Source organism: Manacus vitellinus, unplaced genomic scaffold, assembly GCF_001715985.3.
Source record: "Manacus vitellinus isolate BGI_N305 unplaced genomic scaffold, ASM171598v3 scaffold_9_pilon, whole genome shotgun sequence".
NCBI lineage: Eukaryota > Metazoa > Chordata > Aves > Passeriformes > Pipridae > Manacus > Manacus vitellinus.
Window position 1 is genome coordinate 9,116,564 of NW_021940917.1, and position 18,415 is coordinate 9,134,978.

Here is an 18,415-nt window from a genome sequence, read left to right on the forward strand (position 1 = left end):
GATGGTGGCTTTTTCCCCCTGCCAGGGAGATGCACTGTGTCTTGAGCCACTTTTGTTCTCACTTTCTGGGGCTGCAAGTTTCCTTCCTCAATGAAGGGTCCAACAGATACCACAGCTGACACAAGAGAAATCCTGGGTGGATGTCCAATTAGGACTGTGGCAATCATGCCATATACAGGCTTGAGAGCTTTAATATATATCCACTGAAGAAGCTAACTATATATAACTTAAAAAAAATAATATGAGAAATCAGAAGTACTCTATTAGAATGGCGCTGTACCACCGTGCTCAACAGGATTATATAGACCTAACAGACCAATCCTACAGCTTCACAGGGAGGAAGCAAACTGTGCTTTATATCCTGGAGCTGAGGTCTACATTAGCTGATATTGATGCCAATGTCAATATCTTTTAAAGCCACCTCTCAATTCCCTTCACAACCAGGAAAAAAATCAGCCTTTATATGTGAAATAACCCTACGGGCCTTGCAACACTATTGCATAGCCATATATGGTGATCAAAAATGTCCTGACTTGAAGATTCAGTTCTTTAGAAGGTATGAAGAAAATACATGTAACATGTTTTAGACATTTTCAGACATGTCTAAGAACAGATGTTTTATTCAAATAGAGAAATATTTCCAACAGAGAGTGATCAAAACTGATACATACTGAAAGCAGAAGGATCAAAACAGGTACCAAAAGGGAAGAGGCAGTCTCTAACTCTGAACCAAGAAATAAATCATCTGAGATATGCACTTTCCTAAATACCCAAAGGATGACATTTTTTCTATAAGAAAACAAGACAGTAAAGCTGGTAGAATAGTGGAAAGTTAGGAAAACAAGATGACAACTGACAGTACTGTACACTAGGAAAGCACACTGCCATCAAGCCTATCTTTGTACAGCTGCAGTATTTGAAACGTATTCAGTTTTGATGCATTATTATAATTATAGTCATTTAAACTTTGTGTCCTACAATTAAGTATCTTCTGATATTTTCTCATGACAAAAAAGGGGATGACTCAGTGATGCCCTTAATCCAGTGATGAAGCTTGTCTGAGAAGCTCCTGCTTCCCTGTTCCTCTTGGCCTGCTGCTTGTCACTCATGGCCCTCCCACACCCCTAGTCTCTGCCATGCAGCTGTCTGGTGGCTTAAGAAATTATCCTGGTTAAGAAATTATCCTTGTTTCCTATCTGAGAGGGCCTATTTGAGACCCAGATAATTCCAAACGTAATTCTGTTCTCCCCAACTGTTCATGTGCTTACACTTTGCCCCATCAATGTAGTGTCTGAATGCTGTGTCATTTGACAAGCCTTACATATGCTCCATCTTATGTGTGGGGGATAATTCCCAGGTTGATGTATACCCACACAGAATTGCCCATGAGGGACCAACACAATACAAACAATAAATGCTAACAAAAATAACATCAGCTCTTACTCATTTCTGCCACAAGAGAAAAGGAAATGGATTCAAGTGGCCACTTTGTCAGTGTAACAAAAAACAGCTCTCAAGGTTAGGGTACACATGAACTACCATTTTTGTCTTATGCTGAAGACAGTGGTTAAATTATCCAGCCGCTCTACTTCACTCTTCTGTGCTTGCTGCTTCTCTTTCAACACTATTGGTGCTTGTTTGACCAGCCTGATCACAGAGCTAAGCTGACATAAGACTGACCCTATCAAATAAGTAAGTGAATGTTTTTACCCTTGTTTGGCTTCTTAAACTGACTCACCTCACCACTTGACTCCTGCAGTGTGTCCCAGTTTTTGTGCAATGTTTACTTCTCCAAACATGACAGCAGTACCCTATCTCCCGTATCAGAAAGCATCACTATTGGCCTACATGTGTGTGAGCCAGCAAGTATTGGTTTAATTTGTCTGGGTTTACTAGTATTTGATCTGATGGTAACAGACAGGACAGAAACTAAATTCCAGTAAGTTCAGAGAAATGTACTCAGCTATTTCTGCATCAAGCCTGTACCTCATGCTTGAACATTTGTGCACTTCTTTTCAACAAAGCTCCAGTCTTGGAGATGAAGAATCTCTGAGCAAGTGTGATTTCCAGTGATTAGGTGGCTTTATTGTTAAAAATTCATTCCTTACTCCAAGTTTGAATTGGATTCGTTTTGACTTCCAGCAACTGGACCTTCTTGTACACTGGTTTATTCTGAGTAACTGTGGAAGCAGAGCATTGGAAAAAGCACTTTTATAAGCTGTTGTTTTGCTGTTATCCATCTCAAATATTGATGATAAGATGTACATTCCAGCAAATCTTCATATTGTCTCCTTCACCTCTTTTCTAAAGTCTCTAGAGGGAGCTGTCAGGGAAGACACCCTAAGTGTACCCAAAAGCATTTGTAGCTCTGCAAAGTCCAGGTAGTCACACCACTCAGAACTTGGAATGATTTTGTTTTTCTGAGAGCAGCATGCTCAGCTGCATATGTATTAGGTGAGGGCAGAGGGTGTGTTTAGCCATTATCTGAAGTGTTAGACAGTGGCCACAGCTAGACAAGAGACATCAGATGGCATCACAGGGCAGGAATGATGCCAAGATGTCTGTTCTTGGATGCTCAAATGATCTGTCAACCTCATCAGTAGCCTTTCAATCTGGGATGATTTTTCTGAAGTTTGACTGGAAGAACAAGCTGGTTTTATACTTCTTTTGCAGGTGGAAGATAATATTCTGTTGGATCATCTGGGCATATGTCATCAAAGCAATTCCCTTATGATCAGGATGGCTTCACTGCATTGTGAGAACAGGGGAAAAAGGAGTTCAATTGAATTGGCACCCATGTAAGCCACCCTGTTTGGTGGTAAAGGCTACTCCACTAGTTACCCTCATATATTCTGAGGGTAACAGGGCATACTTATGGTGGCCTCCAAGCCTGTGTGAGAAGCTTTTTTCTTACGGCGTTAAACTTCCATGCACAAAGCCTTAGACCTGCAGGAAACATTTGTGACATTCAGTGAGAGAACCTCATAGTAAAACCAGAAAGAAATCCTGTTGAGTGCATCTTTTCTTAGGTTTAGGTATCAATGAGACTTCACAAATTATTTTGCCTTTAATGCAACGCATATAACACAGACAGTGTCTTGGCTCAGTGGGACCATTCTACTACCCCAAAACCTCAGCACATTCAGCCACAGAACAAGCCCTACTGATGGCTGACCACCAACATTGCCACCAAAGAGGTCTGAGACTACACAGTGCATGTGCTGCATGCAGATGTATGATAACTAGCATTATATCTAATAAAATTTTATTAAATATAATAACAATGAACTAATCAATGTGCCAAAAATTTCCTAGAAAAGAACATCCTGGAATTCCTAACAGGCTTTTGTATTAGATATGAACTAATTACCAAATAATCTTTGCCATCTTTAAATAAAGTTGTATGCTACAAGGCTTAGTAAGTTCCTGAGATATTCCCGGGATTTAGTCACACGTAGAAAACAGCTACCCCATACAGCTGCATGAATGTGTCTTCTCACAGCCAGTCATGCTGAGCCTCCTTTTGTGTGTTACTCACTAGCAGCAGCAGCTGGGATGACAATCCTTGCAGGTGTTAAGACAGTGAGCCAGTTTCACTCTCTGAATTTTCCAGGCCATTAATCTCCAGCTGTCTTGGCTCAGTGGGACCATTCTACTACCCCAAAACCTCATCACACTCACCCACTGGTCAAGCTCTACTGATGGCTGACTACCAGTACTGCCTCAAAGAGGGCTGAGGCTGCACAGTGCATGTGTTGCAACATGACAAATGCCTTTCAGAGCCCAGTCTTAGCCAGGAAGCTGAGTCCTGCCCTCTTCCCTTTCAAATTTGCTCTTTTATAGTGAAGGAAACAATCAAACTAAGAAGGGGCTAGGTCCAAATCCAATTATCTGTTTTCCATTGTGAATTCTGTAATCCTTCATCTTTATAGGCACTGTTTATAGTCCTTTTCAGAGCAGGAACTGGGCAAGTACTCTGCACAGCCATAGTCATATTATATATGTACCAGTCCATGACAGAACTGAACTGAGTACTCCAGGCGTGCTGATGGCAGGCATAGAGCACACAGCTTCCTCTCATAGGTGAAACCCAGTGTGCCAACACACTCTGTGAACTGCTCTTTGGGCTGCTCTTATACACTGTACTGAAAAGGCATGCTGTCATCATCCAATGGACCCTTTGTGAGTGGAGGTCAAATAATGACTCACTTCTGCATGAAAGAGACCTGGCATAAAATATGACGTGTCATACTGCTACGCTCAAGAGCTACTCACGTGAGGAAAATATGCCACCTGCAATGCAAGACTACTTGTCATAATAATGCCTGCCTGAAATCCCAGCCTGTGGTTGTAATAACTCAGTAAGCAAGATCAAATGGGCTACACTGAAGCATGATGACCACTGTCCTTGCCATTGCGGTTTCAATGTTTGAAAGGTCCCTAAAAACTGAAGAAAAAGGAAACCCATCTTCACCTGTCTTCAAGAAAGATCAAAAGGACGCACTGGGGATTCACAGGACAGTCAACATCACTGAGGCTGGAGCAAGTCCTTTGGAAGCATTTCTCAGGGCATATGAAGGGATAAGGGAGTGACAGTGGACAGTCAGAATGTCTAGGGGGTAAATCTTGTGTGACAGTTGGGTGTCTTCTGTGAGAAAATAACTGGAACTGAGGATGAGGGGGGAGTAACTGATGTCATTTTCCTTGAATTCAGCAATACTTAGAACACTATTTCTACCACATGCTTGTATCCAAGTTGGGATATTACAGCCTAGGTGGATAGACAACAGGATGGGCAAATGCCTGGTCGGGTGATAGACCTCAGAGGGTGGTGAATAACAAATCATATTCTGCCTTGATGCCAGTAACAAGTAGGGTCCACAGGGACCTGTACTGGGACCTGTCCTGCTTAAGACCTGTATCACTGACAAGGTGGACAACGTTATAGGATGCGGTTTCATCAAGTTAGCAGACAACACTAATTTGCAAGAACCAGTTGATAATGCATAAGGGCAGGTCTACCATCAAGAAGGACCTGGATAGGCAGGAGAAAGGGTTCAATAAGGCCCTTATGCACTTGGGGCAGGAAAAATATGCAGCCCTGCCCTGGGCAGACAAAGTCCTAGCAGCACAACCAGTAAGGCTGCGGTCAGTGCTAAGAACAAAGTTCCTGTGCAGTGGTGGGCAGGAGGTTAAGTTGTTGTCCTCTCAAGATCACTTTCAGACAGAATGATTTTTTAAATACTTTTGTTCTGAGATCTTCATGTGAAAAAAACAAATTTCCTGGAACCCAAGAATTCCTGTAGGACTTCTCATCCTCTGCAGTTATCTTTACCAATGTACTGATAAGGTATTATTCCTATGGATTTATTGTGATAGAAGTGTATTTGGGACACTTTTGGCTGTATTTCTTCATGACTGAGGGGTCCTTGATACCAATTCCTGTGGTGTTCTCTGTAGCATTCTGACTTTCTGGTAATTTCTTTTGGTGATGGGTCTTTCAAACATCTTTCATGCATGTTTTAATATCATTAATGGGGATTTCAGATTCACTGATTACTTCTGTTTCTCTCTTTTGTCTGTCACATTTTCTAAAACCCTCTTTTCCTGATTTAGAGAGCGACTCCTCAAAATCAAAACAGCTCCCTACTGGGCACATTCCAAGATTAGACAGTCCTGATAACTGCTTATCAGTTTTCACTGTGACTACCCATGGATTGCAATACCATCCAGCATAAATTGGTGAGCCACAATGTGCATCCACACAAATAGCATTCTATTAATAATAGCAATGGGCTTAATATATGCATACTAGTAAGCAAGGAGCCTATTACCTTTCACTAGTAACCATCCCTCCTATTTCAATTTCCTTGTCACCTTTTTAGATCCCATCCAACCTAAACTGCAGTCTCTTCAGGGTGTGTTCTTTTCTTTATCTGTTCACTTAAGTGACAATAATAAAATTATGCAGAACTAGTCATAAAATCAGAGGTGGAGCTTCTTATCATCAAGTTTCACATAGCTAAGCACTGAGTGGGAGGGAGTGGATTTTGGCAGGCCAAGGCAAAAAAGCGATTGGCTTGGTTTTGTGCTGCATTGTGATAAATCTTCCGGCCATATGGAAGCACCACCTCAAGACAAAGAACTTCAGGATTGTTCAGTGGGCATGAAAACTAAGTGAAATGTGAGTGTGCAGTATAAATCACTGGGAGCTGAGTCATCAACACAAAGAGTTTTGTAATATTAAAAACGTTCCTCTCTTCCAAAAAGATCCTACTGAGCAAATACTTTAGTATGCAATACTGAGCCTGACTAAGAAAAACCTGATTTGCTTACAAGCACTTTGGAAGCCAAGGCTCATTCACTCATTAAGTGTGTATGCCCAGTGCAGCAAAATGGTGCTCTAGTTTACACTGGTATCTCCTAACTACTATAACAAGTATCAGCCACACTAAGGATGTTCATCTTGCAGGAAAAAAGGGGAGGGGGAAGGCAAATTGCTTGATTACTGTAAGACTGGACAAAGCGCAATGACATATCATATGAAGATCAGGGAATGGCACAGCTGACTTATTTTTAAGGATGATTTTTATCTTTACCTTCCATGATTTCAGTGCCTCTAACATTGGCTGTAGTCATGGTCATAACTATCCTCAGAAAATGACCATCACACTGAAGAGTGCCTTTGCTGGTTTGATTTTTACCAGCAAAAATAAAGACTCTATGTTCCCTCTGTGTTCCTCTGTTCCTCTGTGTAATCTTAGAGCTATGAGTTACTTCTTTGCTTCTGCATGCTTGCAAAAAAAAAAAAAAAATTATAAAGAGGATTACTTTGTTGCCCTGATCTTGCTCTTGTAGCTTTTAGTAAAGTGTTGAACATATCAAAAGATATTTTGCATGACATGTAATTCAAGGGTGTACCAATTCACCCCAAAAAACCAGAAGGAACCTTTTGGCTCACTTTAATATCTGTTGTCTTCAGGACAAGCTTTAAGAATAAAAAAGATCAAGACTTTTTGCTTCAAGTAAAAGTTAATTAATTGATTATTATAGTGCAAATGAAGTTAAAGTGAAAGAAAAATAAAATACTTCTATAGACTCTGTTTGGAACTGTGGTGTTGCCCATAAATTTCAGTTCATGGATGTATAAAAAGGAAATTTCCTTGACTGAGTCTGTGTTAATGAATAATGAAGAGACATTTCTCAGCTTTCATAGCTGAGGGTCTCATTCCTAAAAAGAACAGTTTCCAAATACTGCATTGCAAAACAGGACACAGGTGTGGATGTAGCTTACTGAACACAGCCTAAAGTTTTTACATTTTCCTTTCAACTGAAGGACCTGTTATTCAACTGCCAAAGACCTGTTCTTTCTTCTTTAATTCATATTAAATAAATTCATAAGAGGCATGAACATATCAGAAATATCCCTACATAGTGTTTTACATTGCTTTTCTCTGCTTAATTTATGAAAATAAAAATTAAGCAGTTAGGTTTGCTTCTCTGTACGGAAATTTGATTTTTATGAGTTTACTATTGAAGAGTTGTCTCCAACAGTAATTCTCTGTTATTGTCACTCTGCTCAGCAGATGGTAGGGAGAGCTGGCTGGTCTGAAACTTCAGCTGTACTTCTTCTTAGGCACAGCATACGTCATGAAAACTTTTCTTAAGTTTCCAGTGCCATGCAAAAGCTATGACCGGTGTCACATTTGTTACGCAGGAATTATGACAGTCTCGAAACTTCTGACAGATCCCAGGAGTGAGATACTAAGAGCATGACATGACATATCAACACTGCCAAAGACAACATGTCAGAGTCCTGTCACTCTGCCTCTGTCCTCCCTGCAATTAGGCTCTGGATGTGTAACATCACCTCTGTTATGCAACGCACTTCTTCCATGGCTATCATTCTTACGCCTGTACGTTCCCAATCATGCAAGAGGCTTTCTCATTCAAATAACTTACTAATTTTATAATTTGACATTGCTGTGTGGCATTGCAGGGAAATTAAACATGGCGAATGATATGGACGAATGCCAGGAAGTGGATGTCAGAATGGGATTACAAAATGGGATTACTTGAGAAGCTTTGAGGGTCCAAGCCTTGGTACTTTTCTGATCTTAACTTTAAGAAAAGGGTGTTTGATTTTTAAATTTGTTCCTTTATGGGCTTGGCTATTTAGACCTTCTTGGGAAAAAAAAGTGTGGTAGTGTGAGTCATTGTGGACTAAGCAGACCCAGGACAGGAGTTAGAAGTCTTCGCAGGAGTTACAGCTGGAGCATGCTAACTGAAGCTGCTCTCTCCTGCTGACTTTCTGTTAACTGAAAAGTGACCCCAAACATGACTACTCAAATGACAGTACAGGTGTCTCCAGGTGAGTAGAGGAAATAGGCTTAGACAGTGCTAATGACAGAGAACTGAAGGAGAGTAAACAAGAGGACATCATGAGGGCACTTGAAACATATCTGTGTAGAAATTCATCTCAGATTGGCAGCACCTCCAGCACAAAAGCTCAGATAACATACATAGCAGGTATTGAATACCCCTGTGAAACAGAAGCAAATGCTACATGTCACGGCAAGCACAGTCCAGTAGTATTAGGGACACATGACATACTGCATAATCTACCCCTGTCTATGGGTACAACAGGAAGATTGTGATTTCACTGCAGAATGTCCTGGTGATCCTCACACTCATTCTTATCAAGATTCTCATTGTCTCTTTCACATGCTGTTGCCACATGTGAAATTTTTGCTACTGCTACAGTTTTCAAAGCTGTATTTCTTCCACCTTTTCCATAAGTACAGAGTAATTACAGCCTGTTGGGACAGATTCTCCATATATGCTGTTCCAACTAAATTGACAACCCTACGAATTTGCATGAACTCACTTTCCCTCTTTTCCATAACTCTAGTTGTTAACATTAAATGTAATGTTTCAGCAGGAAGCCAGGCACTGTCATTTTAGTTAATTTCTGCAGTATAAAAAAATATTACCTTATGCACTGCAGCCAAGATAGAAAGAGAGAATTCTGGTACAGAACATTAAATACCCTGGGAAGGTCTCACTATACCAAATAATTTACTCAAATACAGTCATAAGCAGAAACCTGACTTAATAACATTTTGCAACAATTATGACGCTTTTGATCCGTGATCCTGAAAGTATTTAATGTTGAAATAAATTTCTCGAAGTCAGGCTTGGATCTAGTAGTAAGAATTGGCATTGGAAGTGAGAAGACACCACTTAATAGATAAGGCAAAGCACATTGTATGTTTTTTATTTTATCTCTGTCTCTTAGGCAACTAATTGCCAGTCCCCAGAGTACACTAGACACTCCGTGTTAATGAAAGCTTGTGGCTACCAACAGTAACATATGTGTCAGAAGAGCTGGACCTCTTCCTAAAATCAACCTATCCTTACCATGAAGTATCTACCTAGCTGTTTTTTGTGTGATAATTTTCTTTCCCGCCCCCCCAAAAAAAATCAAACCTTTGTCATTAGATCTTACAGACCACCATAAAGAGAATGCACTGGTGTTTACAAATATTTACTAAAGACCACAGTTTAGAAAATATTTTAATTAACAACATTTACAGTTTCAGGGATGCTACACTTCAGTAAACAATGGAGGGTGGCTTTTCAGTAGTTAATCTTTTATGGCATTTCGATGTCTGTTCAAAACAAAGCCTCCCTCTGTGCTCCATCAGATGTGGAACATGAGACCAAACAGATGACTAACTAAAGTCTGAAGAAACAAAGTATAAATGCCTGGAGACACAGATGTTTTGAAATATAAAATTTAGCTTCTTACATTAAACCACTGTATCTATCTCCAGATAGATAGCCTGGTCTCACATCTCCTCAAGCAGCTGTCAATATTCATTGCTTCTGCTGAGGGAGTAAACAGATAATACCTGTTGGTGTGCAAACACCTAATGAAAGGTGAAAGGGGAAACATGACAGGAGGAAAAATAGTCTACCTACCTCTAGGGACGGTGAGTGCACCACCTCCCTGGGCAGTCCCTTCCAATGCCTGACCACCCTTTTGATGAAGAAATTCTTCCTAATGTCCAACCTGAACCTCCTCTGGCACAGCTTGAGGCCTTTTCCTCTTGTCCTGTAAATTGTTACATGAGAGAAGAGGCTGACTCCCACCTTGCTGCAACCTCCTTTCAGGTAGAAAAGAGGTTGTCTACCTGAAATATTTTGCTTATTTTAATGGAGGACAGTATTTCAGATTCATGCCTTTATGTGAATTGTTGCCTAAGAGATCCTGGCAAAAGTTTCAGAAGCTGCTTTGAAGACAGCATAGACACAAATGGCAGCATGACAACAGCAACCCACCACAATGAGGGAGATGTAGAATTTGAACTCTATTTAATGGCAGATGCTCACTGCAGAATGGCATAATGGCATTTCTAGGTCAGAGATGAAACCCAGGACTGCTGAGAGTAATCTGACTTTACACTTTGTATATGCCTGATTTAGGAGATAGGTTTGATAGCTAGGGGGAAGAGTAATACTGTCCCCTCGCCCAGTCTGAGCAATGAAATACACTGAGTACTCCCCCAGGAATTGAAATATAAGGACTATACAGGGAGCCTGACTCTAAATAGATGGCCCTAAACAATGTATATGCCTCCCTTGTGATTAAAAACACATGATGACTACTGAAAGGTCCAGAATTTGATAACCTTCCTACCTGTACAGTGCAGAAAGGGCTTGTCATTGTTGTTCAGATTTAAACACAAGTCACCATAATTAACTGTTCCTGGAATTGTTTCATTCGTCAAATATTGCTGCAGTTGTCCCAGGCAAACAAATTTAAAGGTATGCTGTGTTTTTCTTTTTTCTTCTTGATCTATACAGTTGTGACAGAAAGATTACTTTTTTCTACTCAGCAGAATGCTAATCTTTTGTCATCATATTCCTGTTTAAAGTGCTTAAAATATCAAATCACATATACTGAAGTAAGAAGTTGGTAGAAAACATAGCAACAACAACTACACTGCCTCTTTTTTTAACTCACTGAAAAGATACAAGGTGTTGGTATGCTTCAAACACTAGAATGAAAGGTATCATAGTTAAGACTATCCCTTACTGTGCCAGAATTTTCTGTGTCTGTGATACATGAACTAAGAAATGTGAATTGAAAGAAATGCCATTGCAATGAATGCTTGAGCCCAGCTAAGATTCTCACTGACTGAAACTTGTTTTGAACTCCAAACTGGACAGAAGCAGAAGATCAGCAAAAAGATCTGCAGTATTAGTCACAGAATGTCCTAACACACAAGCAGTTTGGGAAGGTAGTGAGCAATTATAAAGAAAGTTTTATGGCAATGAATATTTTGGCTGTGATATGACTGCAAGACTTTCAGCTCTTAAAACTAAATTTGTGCACTAAAGATAGTATTGTATTGAGTCCTTGTAAACTGTTGGTTTGAATTTGTTCTCTCACTATTGTCTATAGTTTTGATCAGGGTGGTCAGAAGAGGAGTGCTATGGTGAAAATCCTCTCTTACACATAAAAGATAAGAGCATCCACAAAACTTATGACAAGGTTGGCAATGCCCATATTACTTGCCTGAGATGCTGTGGTTTCTGCAACATTTCCAGTGTAGGATTCTCTGATTTTGAGTACAAGAAAAAACAAGCCTGTAAATTAAAGCTAAGCTCTTTCTAAGGCTATATGCATGTTACTACTCAATGCCTTTATTTTCTAATGTTTGTAGTATCCTTGCAAGTTTCATATAAAAAACTGCACCACAGGTTAAAGAGAAAGCAGTGGCCCACGAGCCATTATGAGGAAACAGCCAAACAATCATATTTTCACACATATGTCTTTATGGTAAGAATATGCACTTCAGATTTGCCCTTTGGCTCTAAGATTAAAACTGGTAATACACTCAGTAAGTACTATATGTGTATGGCAGGAGAGTTAAATAGGCTTGGCTGGAAACAAGCACCGTGTAGGCAGAGCATAAGAATATATATCACAGGTAACACACCTCAAAAGACAAGACATGCATTAAAAGCCTATTAAATAGAAATTAGTCTCAACGACAGAGAAGGTCATTTTATAATGTCATTGTTGAACCTTGGAAGAGGCAACACTGAAGCTGTTGATGATGTCTTGTTTAGTGTTTCCTTAGTTAGAGTAGTCAACAAACTGAAACATTTCCCTGATAACCACTGTTATCTGCAATTTTTGAAAGTTTAATCTGTCCCTCCCCTATGATTTCATTGAGAAACACTGAAACAAATCCAGCTATTTGGCCTTGTACTTTTCACTGAAACCACACTCAAATGCTAAGTCTCAGTTAGTCAAAATGTAGATGTTGCCTGTGGTAGTGCTTTATGCTTTCACCAAATTTCTACAGCTAGCATACCTGTAGCACAGTATAATACTGCATTATTACACCACAGAATGTCCTAGACCCATTTATAAAATGAACACTAATAAAACTCTAATCTTAAAGATATAATGGAACAAAATCTGTACTCTCGTGTTGCTAAAGATTTTGTGTCTCCAGGGTTGTCTGTGGCTGGTACATCTTCATAGGGTGACTTTTAAGTGGGTTTTTTCCACCACGCAAATGGCCCAGGACTGCAATCACCTTCTACTGTCAATCTGATGCCTACTGTGTTTAATATAAGAAGAGGCTTGCAAATGTATTTCAAAAATCATTCTTAATATTTGAATGCTATTACTCAATTACTTGAACTTCTTTCAGGGATTAGTTGAGACACTTGTGATGGAAGTACTTTTCAGAACAAAAAAAAACCTCAAAAAACATTACTCATACTTCCTCCTCAGGAAACAGGGTGTGCAAAAAGAACACTCACATCTTCAGTGTTGTACATCAACAACCACATACATGGTTTTTCAAGGAAGATGGCATGATAATTTCCAGTATTTGGGAACTGTTACACAAAAATATTTTAAGTTCACAAAAATTCTGTGGCAGCATAATTATTGAGTTGTCACAAACTTTCTTTTTTTTTTTCCCCCCCCTTTGGAAGCAAGTAAATCAAACAGCAAAGAAAATACATCAAAATTCCACGAAAACATTGCACTTTTATTACAGGCCTATCACTAAAGCCAATTCCCCTTTTGAGATTTCTACGTTCTGACAGAGTGCTGTTTCTTTAGGCTGATATACAGACCCCTTGACTGGAGATACCCGGAGATCTGAAGCCCTTCCTTTTCAGTCCGTGGGATTTTTCTGCCCACACTTTGCTCTTGCAAGAGGGAGTTGTTCACCTAGATGTGTGACAATGACAGCCCCTAGTGGAGCTCAGTTATGCCCAGCAGCCTTTCACAAAACCTCTTCCAAAACTACTGCAGGATTTGCATTTCTTGGATATGTATTTTCTACAAATGACGTTGATGAATGAATGTGACCACGTTTCTTCATTTTTTCATGCACTTGAGCTAGACATTAGCCATGTGCCCTGGTTCATGATTTTTTTTATTTTCTTCTCTTTACCGTTTCTAGACTTACCAATTATGTTTTCCAGTTACCTTTTTTCAGAAATGAAAGTCACTATAAACTCTTATTGCTTTTCTAATTAATTCACAGATGAAAACAAAAACTCCTTGTTTTTTGCCCTTATTTGAAGTGGTGCGGCCATGACTTACAATCAGATATTTTTAGTATTTCTGCTTTTCTTCACAGTTTTCAGCTCTCTTGTTTGAAAGTGAAATTCTCTCATTAAGTTGTTTTCCAGCGTCATGTGACTTCCTGCAAATAAGCAATTATTACCTTGATGTAATACTTATTATTATCACTATTATTATGAAATCTGGCAATTCTGGTTGAGAAGTTCTGGTAAAAGGGTGTATCTTAGAGACTAAAATGATGAAATCAACTGGTCCAACCAATTTAAAAAGTAAACACTGATGTATTACTGTAGTTCTGAGAAGTGTTGCAAAACAAAACCAATTTATCAAAACATAATAAATTATAAAATAGGGAATATGATGACTTATGGGACAAGCTTAGTATTCCTTCTTATTGAAGCATCAATTTTAGAGGTGCATTATATAGCTGATGTAACTAGACTGAGATGTCTTTCCAGTGAAGCTAATTTAAAAAGTAGATCACTGAAAAGTCTTCAGACCCTTAGCTGGGTATGACTGTTTCTGCATGCTGACCTTAAGAGCTGAGAGTCACAAATTTTCCTATTTCATGCTATTTCACACAGTATTAGGCATTATCAGCTAAACATACATGATTCATACCAGTAACAGATTACTTAAGGTACAGGATTTAATTGCAGAAGGAAGACAGTGTGACTTTGTTTCTTCTAAAAATCTTAAGGGTCAGTCAGACAAGTGCTTTAAGAATCACAATTACCCTCTGACAGATTTTTCCTCACAATTATCTTTAACTCCAGCTGGTCAGATGTAAATCAATGACTGTAGAAAGTATTTTAAAAAATGCTATTCACAAATCATGGTGATGCAGTGAAAGGGTCTTAACTTTTAATTTCCAGTATTCTTACCCCATGTCCTGTATCTGTAGGCTTGGTTTGTAAAGAATTTAACTTTGAAAAAAATCATTCAGATTTTGAATGACAGTTGGGGTAAATACTAGACATTAACAAAAAGTCCCCTTTTTTTCTCATAAAAATTTTGGGCAATACAAATAATATATACAAATAATGTTGTATAATATCCAACACATTACAATTATGGTTGAATTAATAAATGCACACAATTAGATTCACATTTGCAAAATAAAGATTGGTACACTTGTATGGCCCTACCTATTCAGCCATTTTAGTGGCTAAAAACATAAGTAGAATTAATTCGGTTTTTTGGTTGAAGATTTTATTTAATGTATTTTCTTTCAAAAAAAACTCTATTTAATTAAGATTTAATGTATTGTGATGTCAACCTACATTAAGATCCAAAATAATGTATTAATACATGCTTCCATGCTAATACATAATTCATGATAATACATATTCATGCTAATACATAATTGGATACATGATTTCTGTCAAGATACAACCAGTGAATGAGTGTATGTTATTTGGTAAATATTGTCAATGAAATGCAGTGAAATGCACAGATGGTTCCTGCCATGAGGAGCCTCTATGGTAGACACTAAAAGTTTTTTTCCCAGTTTCTTCAGCTACCACAGAGCAGTGAGAAATTCTTACAAAATCAAGGAGTTCAAATAGAAGGGATTCCTTTTTCCTATTACAAGTTATTATTTAAATTAGATATGAGTATTGCTAGATAGGATATATTGAAAGAATTAATAACTAGAAACAATTACTTAAATTCACAAATAACTCTGTTATCTAAACAAGTTGACAAATACAGTTTTGCATAAAAAAAGACAAAAAATGTTTTTTATAATAAATTTAATTTCAGTTTACACTCAAGCAGACACTGAGACAACAAAAAAAATTTAAATCAAACATTTTAAAAAGCAGCACCTACCATTTTCAAATAAAATAAGCCAGATCAAAATGAAGAATCCAAACAAGACCATTTGAAGCTATTACTATAGTAAATACCCCCATAATTTTTTTCACTGAAAAAAAATGTATTGAGCATCATGTTCTGATTGCATTTAGTTGAAAAAATGGGCTAATAAAAATCAACCTTTATTTAAAAAAATCTTAACTAAAATTTGAAAAAAATATTGAACTGTTAGGAGAGTAAGAGATGAAGTGACATTACTTGTGTCTGGCTTTATCAATGTTTGGAAGAGAGCTCCAAAGATGTTCTCCTTTAATGCTTTGATTTACCCCTCTTCTCCTATCAGTCTTGTCCCAGTTGATTCTGTTTTTCATTTTGGTCTGGCTTTTAAGTACAGTATTTCTCATTTCTTCTATTTTTTATGTTGGCATCTTGTAGCTGTGTCCATCGTTGAAGGCTGACCAAAAAAAATACATATACAGTATGCAGTTTTTCCTACCTGTAAGGATCTGTAATTTCTCATGTTCTTGGCTTGTTCATATAACACAGCTTAGGGCTGGCCACTTCCATGACTCAACATGATTTAGTTTATTTAAAACACATTTACCTGACCAAGACAGATTAGATGAGTCACTGCAATGCTTTACTCTACCCTTCATGTCTACTTTACAATCAGCAACATGTACTGTTTTATTCCGTTTTTCATAGAGTTAACCCAAAAGATGTATAATTACTTTGTTTTCTGACATGGATTCACTAAAGTACTGGAAAGAAAATATCTCTGAGGAGCAAGGGAATGGGCTGAGTGGGCTGAATTTCATACCAGAGAGAGGCTGCTGAAGGAGCAGCTGGGGCATGAGATGGAGCAATCTCAGCAGATGGACTCCAGAATTATGAGACTGGCCAAGGTGCCACAGCAGAGCCCTTTCCTGTGGCCTCCAGCACCGACTGGCAGGCTCAGGGGTGGGTGCTGCACACAGAGGAGACATTCAGCACTACCTTCAGGTATTTAGGACAGAGGCATCACTATGGGTGGTGAGAACCAGGTTGTTGCAGGAACAGTCTCCACCAGCCCATCTTAGATGTTGACTGAAGCATCAGCCATCTCTGTCCTCTGCCAGTGAGGAGTTTGGGCAGCCACAGGAGGCACAGATGCCTCCATTGTAACTCTAGTGAGGGGAAACCCCCAAGGTAGGCTAAGCAAAGCCTCTCTGTGCCATGGGGACATGTCCAGAGTCAGTTCTGCTCCAACCTGGGACTGCCCAGAGGGAGTATGTGGCACAGACAGCAGAGCTGCCTTTTTACCAGGTGGAAAATAATCATTCGGGCTGAGTTTCTCCACTGCTGACAAAGTGCCATGCCTTGAGCATGTTTTAGGTGTGCAACATGGCAAGGGGCTCCATCCTTTACAGGGAAGGAGTGTGTGTGTGCATGTCTGTACAATTGCAGCTCTGGCAAGGATGGATGAATGAGGCCACTTCTCAAGAACCTGGCGGTGCTGCTCTGCACCCCAAACTGGCCCACATGGGAAGTTCAGCAGGAACAGATCTCCTTCATGACTTGGGAAAGCCATAAGTGAGATAGTGTCCAGAACAGAGTAGGTAATGCATTGGTTTCCCCCATGCACTTCATAGGAGCAGGCAGAGTTGAAGATGTGGGGCCATGAGCTGAGAGCCAAGGAGGAGCAGCAGGAGAGGGACAGGGATTGGATGGAGTCCTGGCATGAGCTGAAGCTAGAGAAGGTGAACAGAGGATGGTGTAAGGCTTCCTGCATGCTGCTGGTAGCAAGCAGCTGCACTTGTATTCCACTTATCAGGAGGCTTCGGGTGCTCCTGGCAGCTGTTTTAATTCACCTGTATAAACCTCCTCATCTACCTGAGTTTGCCTCCTCATCCTCTGCAGCAGCTCAGCTGAGCTCTCTGAGCTAGAGCAGTGCCAGGATGAGGTAGAGGGAGCAGGAAGAAAAAGACAGGTGGGTTAAAGCTTGTTTGCCATGGTAGGTTGGAGAGGACTCTGCTGCAGGCACATGCAAGCAGCATAAAAAAAGGGATGTTCTATTGTCTTCATCTGCAGTTCCTTCAACAGTGAGGGCACCACCCAGTCAGGTTTCTGTGCCAGGTGGGGATGTACCCTCAGCACAGTCCTGGATTGACAGAGACAACACGGTCAGCTCTACCAGGCTCTACACTACACTGCTGCTGTGGAAGCTTCAGTTCTGATTTCTATGACTAACACAAAATGAGGGAAAAAAAGGAAACCAAATTCTCAGTTAACATGAGTTGGTACCACTTGTACACAGTTTAGCTGAACTGGATCAGCTGTGATCCAGCTCACAACAGACTGTTTTCTAGAGAACAATGAGATATAGTTGAGATTATGACCATATTCATAGTAATCTTGTGCTCAACCCTCCAAAATATTCTCAAAAACTCTTTCTGGATTTCAGTGATAAATTCTGACAGTTGAGGAAAGAGCACAGCATTGCATAGCATTGATCAGGGCTAACATAAAATATTTCGCCATCATTTCTGATCTAAAGAGCAGCCCAAATGTAAAAGATGAGGATGAGAAACACATGCAGCTGCCAAAATTCATCTCATCTCTTGCCACATTCCTTACCCTCACGGTACTAATTGGCATTCATGTTATTCTCATCCACAGCATTTTCAGCTTCACTTAGAAGAAATTGAACTAAGATGCAGCACTGTAGTCTGGAGGAAAACATGTGCTTGCCTGGTGAGTACCAAAGCAACCACTTTGACTTCACGTACCTCTCCCCCACTGGCATCTTCCACAGACACAGGCTTTGCCTGTGTTCAGTAGTGTGATGGAAGGCCTTCTTCCATTTATGACCTTAATTTTAACAGCAGTAATATACCTAGTATATACTACTTAGCACTTTTTTTCAGCCATACAAACAACTCCCATACAACTTCTAAAAGTCGTAGTTTTACAGGTGTATCTGAGGAAAATCAT